The 9273-nt window shown below is 45.1% G+C and overlaps 1 pseudogene; it reads right to left on the bottom strand.

Moving 5' to 3' along the window:
• Positions 1-3207: 3207 nt before the first annotated feature.
• LOC129401213 (U4 spliceosomal RNA) lies at positions 3208-3288 on the bottom strand (annotated as a pseudogene).
• Positions 3289-9273: the final 5985 nt, after the last annotated feature.

Below are 9273 nucleotides of genomic sequence, written 5' to 3'. Positions count from 1 at the left end.
GGCATCTTCATCCCGAGAACGCTGAGGTGAGCACGGTGCTTCCCCAGCTGCCCTGCTGGTAAGAACCCCTTGATGGGGGGTAGCGGCTAGGGAGGGGGGCGAAGGAGGGGGAGGGGTGGGGTGCAGGAAAGGGATGGAATACACATTCATCAGTTTCCCAAGTCACCTGGCCCTGGGATTCCAGTCTAGTGACTGTGGTGGCATCCAAGGATTCACGTTACTGCAAGAATCCCTTTGTGTGATCCTTTCTTATCACCGTGGAGGTAGAGCCTGGATTTAGGGCATGTCTAACTCTTGAAAGAGTTCCAAATGCCTAGGATATTCTGTTCTGTAGGAAATCTACAGTGATCTCACTTTTCAGAGATTAAGAAGAGGTTTCTGGGGCTCAGAGTCATTACAGGGTAGGGAAGGCACTGACACGTGGCAGACCCAGGGTTAGTCCCCAGCAGTACATATGGCTCCGGAAGCCCTGCCAGGGGTGACCCCTGAGTGCAGAGCCAGGAGTAAGCGCTAAGCACTGCTCGCGTTTCCCCCACCCCCCAGATAAAGGGGAAACTAAGAAATGAAGAATAAAGACAAGTGCTGTGGGCCAGAGCAATGGTACAGTAGGTAGGATGTTTGCCTTGCATGCAGTCAACCTGGGTTCAATCCCCTCGCACCCCACAGGGCTCCCCCAAGCCCTGCCAAGAGTAAACCCTCTCAGGAAAGCCCTGAGAACTAACTACAGGGTGTGGCCCCCAAACCATGTAGCACTGCACTGTCCTCCCGTTGTTCATCAATTTGCTCGAGCGGGCACCAGTAACATCTCCATTGTGAGAATTGTTGTTACTGTGTTTGGCATATTGAATATGCCACGGGGAGCTTGCCAGGCTCTGCCGTGCAGGTGGATATTCTCGGTAGCTTGCCAGGCTCTCTGAGAGGTATGGAGGAATCAACCCGGGTCAGCCGCATGCAAGGCAAATGCCCTACCCACTGTGCTATCGCTCCAGTCCCCCCAAACGATACAAAACAAAAAGATGAGCACTTCGTGGCAGCCGATTAAATGTAAAACTGGACCAGGGTGATAGTGCAGGGGGTAGGGAGCTGCCTTGCATGCAGCCCACTCAGTCTGGATCCCTTGAACCCACCAGAAGTGATCCCTGGACCCAGAGCCGGTGGTAAACCCTAATCACCACCAGGCATGGCTCAAAAACAGAATGAAATTCAAAAACAAATCAAATCACACACACACACACACACACACACGCGCGCACACACGCACACATGCACACACGCACACACGCACACGCATACGCATGCAGGACATTGTCAACATCATGGTAAACGTTAGCTCCCTTCTTTGGTTTTGTTGGTTTCCGACTTTTGGCAGCTGTGATGATAACTGAGTTGGCTCTGATGACTCAACAGAGGGGACCAGCGTACAGCAGGGAGGGCACTCGCCTTGCACATCACCAACCCAGGCTCGGTTCCCGGCACCCGACATGGTCTGCCAAGTCCACCAAGAGTGATCCCTGAGTGCAGAGCCAGGAGGAAGCCCTGAGCATTGCCGGGTGTAGCCCAAAAACAAAACGGAGGGGAACATCTTTTCTGGACACGTCAGTGGCGAGCAGAGGGCCAGGCCGTTGGGAGGTCAGCTCAGTGGTCCTGACCTGCCTCGGCCTGTGGACAGGCCCCAGTCTCTAAGCTGGTAGCTGAGAGCACTGATACAGAAAACGTGTGTAAAGCCTGGGGACTACAGGAGTGGAGAGGGAGCTCAACAGGCAGAATGTGTGCTTTGTGTGCGGGAGTCCTGGATTGATTGCCTGTGCATGGTCCCCTAAGCACCGTTGGAAATGACCCAGGACACTGAGCCGGGAGTGTTCCCTGAGCACCCTTCATGTGGCCTCAAAATTCAAAACCAAAGCTAAACAAAAGATCTGGGAAGTGCCCAAGTTCCTGTGGACCAGACAGCCTGAACATCCCCCAGTTGGGCAATAAAGCAACTCTAGCCAGATTCACAACTTGAAACATCTAAAATTTAAGACAGGCTCCCTGTGGGGCTAGAGTGACAGCACAGCGGGTAAGGCGTTTTTGCCTTGCACGATGCCAACCCAGGTTGTTTGAATTCCAGCATCCCATATGGTCCCCCAAGCACCACTGGGAGTAATTCCTGAGTGCAGAGCCAGGACTAACCCCTGTGCATAGACGGGTGTGACCCAAAAAGAAAAAAAAAAAAGACAGGCTGCCTCAAAGATGTCTTTTTGGGGCTGGAGCAATAGCACAGCAGGTAGGGTGTTTGCCATGCACCGTGGCCAACCCGGGTTCGATTCCCAGCATCCCATATGGTCCCCCAAGCACCACCAGGGGTAATTCCTGAGTGCATGAGCCAGGAGTAACCCCTGAGCATCGCAGGGTATGACCCAAAAAGCAAAAAATAAATAAATAAATAATTGTTTAAAATAATTTTTTTCATGCAGTCATTGTTGATAGAATGGTTCATGCAGAGAATGTTGCTACAGCACACCGCCCACCAGTGTCACTGAGCTTCCTCCACTGTCCTGATCCCCTTCTCACCCCTCAGCATCCCAATTGAGTGGGTTTATTCCTCTAGGCAGACTCTCGGGTCTGTTACATCGGCCATCATTTATCACTTACTGGCTTCCCCACAAAATGAGAGATCTTTCAGTATTTTGCCCTTTTATTTTTGAGGCAGTGATGTACAATACTGTTCATGATAGGGTTTCACACATACAATAATTCAACACCACACCCTTCACCAGAGTGTCCACTTCCCTCCACCGGGGTCCAGCCCCCTCTATCCACTCCTGACCGACCACGGTAAACTCAGTTCTTTAAACCATTCTCAGGTTTTGTTGCTTTTGGCCATTTGTTACCCCTTACTCTGTTTCTTTACCCCATATATAAGAGATCATTCTATTTTGTTCCTTTCCTGATGACTAATTTCACTCAGCATGACACTCTCCAGATCCATCCAAGTAGTGGGAAATTGCACGACTTCATCTTTTCTTTAGCTGAGAAATATTCCATTACGTATAAACCATGAGATCCTTTGTACCTCGGGTCTAAAATAAGAGCACTTCTCTACATAATTATACAATAACAGCAATTGCCATTTTCTAGTATGGCTGTAGTAAATATTTCACATTTTCCTATAATGTCTTTTATAACTTTTTAGATTCCAGGCCCTTGCATTTCATCGTCATGTTTTTTTTTCTAGTTTAGTTCAATTAGCAATAATCATGCCTCTGATAAACCTCATTGGCTATGATACTGCCACTGCGCAAAACTCTAGTTTGTTTCAAACTAGAAAGGTTCTCACCAGCCATACTGTCTTTCATGACCTTGATACTGTTCAACAGAATTGAATTCTGCATGATTTTTTTTTCCTGTTCTAATAGCTCAGTTTGAGAGTTTCAGAGTTGTGACAAAGGAATTAAAATACAGCAGAAACTTTTCTTCTCTTCTCTAGGTTTTGAGGGTCAACATGATTGTGGTCAGTTTTATAAATATTATGGTATTGGGAATGTATTATCAATAGTGGTTTGCTTACAAATTGAGAACTTAAAGCTTTCCACGGAAATACTATGGAAAGTTTGTCTTTTTGCTTTATGCTATGAGTTTATTTATTTTTGTGGGTTTTAAAGGAACTTTTTTTTTTATCGAATCACCATGTGGAAAGTTACAAAGCTTTCAGGCTTAAGTATCAGTTACACAATGCTCAAACACCCATCCCTTCACCAGAGCACATATACCACTTAAAGGAACTTTTTTAATTGGGGGGGGGGCACCTTTCTAGAAGAGCATGGGGCCCAGAGGCTACCCCTTGTGATACTTGGTCAGGCTGTGCAGACCCAGTGGGTGCTGTCTTATGCTGCCTCTTGTTGTTACTGTGGCCACACCCTGCCGGGGTGCCAGGGCCCTGCGCAGGTGAGAGTGCTCCCATTCTTCACTCTGTCTTCTCATTCAGCCTTCCTGGCATTTAAAAAAATTTTTTTTTACTTTTTTGGGTCACACCCGGCGATGCACAGGAGTTACTCCTGGCTCTGCACTCAGGAATTACTCCTGGTGGTGCTCAGGGGACCATATGGGATGCTGGGAATCGAACCCGGGTCGGCCACGTGCAAGGCAAACGCCCTACCCACTGTGCTATCACTCCAGCCCCTAATTTTTTTTTTTATCTTCAAACTCAAGAGCCTGGCAAGCTCCCCAGGGTGTATCTGACATGTCAAATACAGTAACAATAACAGTCTCATTCCCCTGACCCTGAAAAGAGCCTCCAATCAATGGGAAAGATGAGTAAGGAGAGGCTGCTAAAATCTCAGGGCTGGGACAAATGGAGATGTTACTGGTGCCCACTCGAGTAAATCAATGAACAACGGGATGACAGTTGTTAAACAACTCTTTTTGGACACTTGGATTGCTTCCAGATTTCAGCTATTATGAAATGCTGCAATGAACATAGGAGTGCAAATGTCTTTTAGAACAGGATTTGGGCGCTGTTGTGTTAGATGCCAAGAAGTGGGTGATATGAAAGTTCAATTCTTGGGGCTGGAGCGATAGTACAGCAAGTAGGGCATTTGCCTTGCATGCTGCCGACTCGGGTTTGACTCCCAGCATCCCATGTGGTCCCCTGAGCACCACCAGAGGTAATTCCTGAGTGCAGAGCCAGGAGCAATCCCTGTGCATCGTCGGGTGTGATCCAAAGAGGAAAAAAAAAAAAAAAGGAAGCTCAATTCTTAGTTGTTTTTTTTTTTTTTTTGAGCAGTGTCCATATTGTTTTCCAAGGAGATTAAACCAATTTCATTCCCACCAGCAGTGGATGAGGGGGTCTGCTTTCCCTACATCTGCACCTACACTTGTTGTTTTTGTTCTTTTTGATGTGAGCCAGTCTCTCTGTGAGAGGGGATACCTCATTGTCTTGATTTGTATTTCCCTGATGATAAATGATGGAGAGCATTGTTTCACAAAGCCAGTGGCCGTCTGTATATCTACTTGGGGAAGTGTCTGTTCCTCTCCCAATGAAGACTCTTTATAGCAAAAATATCTCTCAAGTTGTGTGAACAAGATATATTTGTTTTTCTGATGAACTACCCTTTCTGTGGGACTGAGTGTGTGTGCTGTCTGTGTGTCAGTTACCGAAAGAGCCTTGTCATTCCATTTGATTTTGGTCAGGATGAGGGCATGTCTGCTAAAGACCTAACCTCTTTTTCCTAATCCCGACATAAAAGGAAATAAGGCCTTTCAATCCATGTGTTTATTTTTGCAAAGTTTGGAGTTGTTATTCATACTAATTAGATGTAACAGGCCTATGTGACTAAATAAAACTGGCTTCAGACTGAAGTTCAGGATGTGTCTGCATGTGGCACTGCCACGAAGGAGCTAAAAGGAACCAATTACTTCTCAAAACACATTTCCCTCGATGAGTGAAGGAGCAGGGTCTCAGCAGAAGCTTATTTGTGCTGATTCTATGGTGCACAATTTTGTTTCCTTTGGGACAAAGAGGTGGGGGGGGGGGAGTTGCACCACGCCTGGCTGTGCTCAGGCCTTACTGGAGGCTCTGTGATCGGGGATCACTCTTGGCTCAGGACCATATGCGATGCCTGGGATGGAACCAGGGTTGGCTGCATGCAAGGCGAGCACCCTACCTGACATACCATATGCTCCTGCCCCTTGCTTCCCATTTAACTCCTCTGAACCTAGACCATATCTTGCAATCCATGGTATCTTGCAATTATTTTCAATAATTCTTTTCTTTTCTGCTTTTATAATCTATAACAGATTAGGGGCAAGGGAGATAACACTGGGACCTAGAGAGATGCTTTGTTTGCTATGAATACTTGTTCAATCCTTAGTGTCACCAAATGAATCTCTGGGGGGCTTCCAAGCACTGCTGAGTGTGGCCCCGGTGACCCCTAATGCCTGCAGGCGGCCCTGATGGCCCTCAGTCCACTAGGCATTGTCCCGAGGGTCTCTGCACGCTGTTGGGTGTGGCCTCAGTGATCCTCTGCCTCCAGGGTGAGCCTCAGGGGTCCCCACCACTGCAGGGCCCAGTAGAATATTAAGCTGTTTGATTCCATTGATAGAATATTGCAGAGAGTGGTCCTGGGGTTTCCTCTGTCAAGAATAGTTGACTTTACCTATAAATTTACTTCTTTCCTCAGAGGCTAATGGACTCTAAGAGAGCCTGAATCATACTGAAAAGTGTCTATCATTAATTGTCCCTTATGAACTAGGCATTATCTTAGCCTCCAAAAGTTAAGTAACCATATATTATGGTATTAAAGAAAAAGAATTCCTGGGTATATGAGAACAGGCCAAAGGGGATAAGTACACTCTCAAGAAAATGACCCAAAACCCTGTTATCTGTTCCTACTGTCTTGCTCTCTCTTCCTCCAGCCATCCTCGGGCCCTCATGGAAGAGCTCTCCAAGATTAATTAATAAAGGAGGTCAATAAGGAAGACTCGAGGGCCTGCATCATTCACCCATCTGTATGGTATGCCCATTCCAGCTGAAACTGGGCAGTTGTGGCCCTATGGCTTTAAAATACAGTGGTGAAAGGAAGACCCAGAGGCAGAATTTAGGATCTATATCTTACCATCTACTTTATGTGTATATAAGATAGACCGGATCCATCTATAATTATATTAATGAGCACTGCCTGCTTAGTTGGCCAACTGGTTAAAAACTAAGAAAGTCTGGGCTGGAGCAATAGCACAGCGGGTAGGGTGTTTGCCTTGCGTGCGGCCGACCAGGTTCAATTCCCAGCATCCCATATAATCCCTTGAGCACTGCCAGGAGTAATTCCTGAGTGCAGAGCCAGGAGTAATCCTTGTGCATTGCCGGGTGTGACCAAATAATAATAATAATAATAATAATAATAATAATAATGAAAAACTAAGAAAGTGAAATAAATAAATAAATAAATAAATAAATAAATAAATAAATAAATAAATGAAAATGAAAAGAAACTGACCAAGTGGGCCGGAGCGATGCACAGGGGTAAGATGTGCCTTGCATGCAGCTGACCCAGATTGACCTCCAAGCCCTACTGGGGTGGGCCCAGAGCACAGAGATGGAAGAAACCTCTGAGTGCCACTTCATATGACTCCCCTCCCCCCCAAAAAAGTATATATGTCTTGCATGTGGCTGAACCTGTTTTGATTCCTGGATTCACATGTTCCCCTGAGCACCCCTGATTACGGAACTCAGGACGTCCCAGCACCACCCATATATCCCGTGTACTCCCTGGCACCACTGGCCTGAGCACCAGATCCACTGCTTGGGAGACACTGCCCCACGGGCAAAAAACAAAAACTAAAAGAAACCCAAAGAACTGAGAACACAAATCAAGAGAAAAGTGAGAATAAGGCTCAGGAATGGTCCTATAGAAAGATTTAAAAGCTATGCCTGATGGGCCAAAGAGTAGAACAGAGGGCATGGCATTTACCTTGCATGTGGCCAACCTTTGTCCAATCCCCAGCATCACATATGATCCCCAAGCACTACCAGGAGTGATCCCTGAACACAGAGCCAGGAGTCAGCCCTGAGCATTGCTGGGTGTAGCCCAAAAACTTGTCACTGATTGGGTCAGAGAGATAGTTCAACAGGCTGAGTGCTTGATCCCCTGAGCTCCTCTGGAACGACCCTTAAGCAAGAAAATGAGAGTAGCCCCCAAGTATAGCTGGGGGGTTCAAGCTCCACCCAAGTCTCTAGAGAAAGAAAGAAAGAAAGAAAGAAAGAAAGAAAGAAAGAAAGAAAGAAAGAAAGAAAGAAAGAAAGAAAGAAAGAAAGAAAGAAAGAAAGAAAGAAAGAAAGAAAGAAAGAAAGAAAGAAAGAAAGAAAGAAAGAAAGAAAGAAAGAAAGGAAAGAAGAGAGAGAAAGAAAGAAAGAAAGAAAGAAAGAAAGAAAGAAAGAAAAGAAAGAAAGAAAGAAAGAAAGAAAGAAAGAAAGAAAGAAGGAAAGAAAGAGAGAGAAAGAAAGAAAGAAAGAAAGAAAGAAAGAAAGAAAGAAAGAAAGAAAGAAAGAAAGAAAGAAAGAAAGAAAGAGTGAGAGATAAAGAAAGAGTGAGAGAGAAAGAAAGAAAGAAAGAAAGAAAGAAAGAAAGAAAGAAAGAAAGAAAGAAAGAAAGAAAGAAAGAAGAAGAGAGAGAGAGAGAGAGAGAGAGAGAGAGAGAGAGAGAGAGAGAGAGAGAGAGAGTTGTCCCGGAGAGTGAGACTATGCATACCTCATGTGCAGTATACAGAATAATGACCCTTAAGCCTAATATATATTGGTTTAATGTAAAAAAAAACTTTGAAGATGTCATTGAGAATCTTGAGATGGGAAGGTTATCCTGGATTATCCAGATGGGACTAATATAACCACAGTGTTCTTGCTAACAGGAAAACAGCAGAGTTAGAATAAGAAAATTGAAGACGCTATTTTTCTGACTTTAAAGGTGAAAGAAGGGACCATGAGCCAAGGAATGTATGTGTTCACTAGAAGTTGAAAAAAGGCCAAGAAATGAATTCTCTTTCAGCGCATTGGAAAGAACCCAGTCCTATTAATATTTTGACTTAGCTTGGTGGAAAGTCTGAACTACAGAATTATAATAAAGATGAATTTCATTGTCATTTGGGGGGGAATTTTAAGGGGTGTAGGAGATAAGGGGTGTAGGAGACTCTCAGGCAGTACTCAGGTGACTCAGGAGCCACTCATGAATGGACAGTGGTTTGATAGGAAGGCCAGAGGATGCAGGTTACACCTGCCAACACTCAAGGGAGCAGTGATGTAGGAGATCAATGAGAGTTCAGCAGCATACAAGATAATAAAATGGGTCTTTTTGTTGTTGTTTAGATCACAGCCAGCAATATTTAGGGGCTACTCCTGCCTCTGCACCCAGGAATCATTTCTGGCAGTGCTCAGGGGGAAAATTGGGATTCTGGGGATTAAACGTGGGTCAGCAGCCTGGATCCTAACAGCTATACTATTTCTCTGAACCCTAAACATGTGATGTTTTAAATTTGCAGCGATTTATTTAAAGAACAATAGAATCTAAGGCACTGTATGAATGCCTACCATAGGTGTTCCCAGTAGAAAAGGCATCTCATTTATCAGGTAGACAAGATGAACTTATTTAATGAGTGTTAGTTTCTTTGTTTTTTTCTCTTCTTTCTTTCCTTTCCCTCCTTTCTTTCCTTCTTCCTTCCTTCCTCCCTTCTTTCTTTCTCCCTGCTTTTCTTCATTTTCTTTCTTTCCTCATTTTTTCCATCTTTCCATCCTGCCTTCCTTTC

Source organism: Sorex araneus, chromosome 1 (assembly GCF_027595985.1).
Source record: "Sorex araneus isolate mSorAra2 chromosome 1, mSorAra2.pri, whole genome shotgun sequence".
NCBI classification, from domain to species: domain Eukaryota; kingdom Metazoa; phylum Chordata; class Mammalia; order Eulipotyphla; family Soricidae; genus Sorex; species Sorex araneus.
This window is presented reverse-complemented; position numbering and strand designations above follow the sequence as displayed.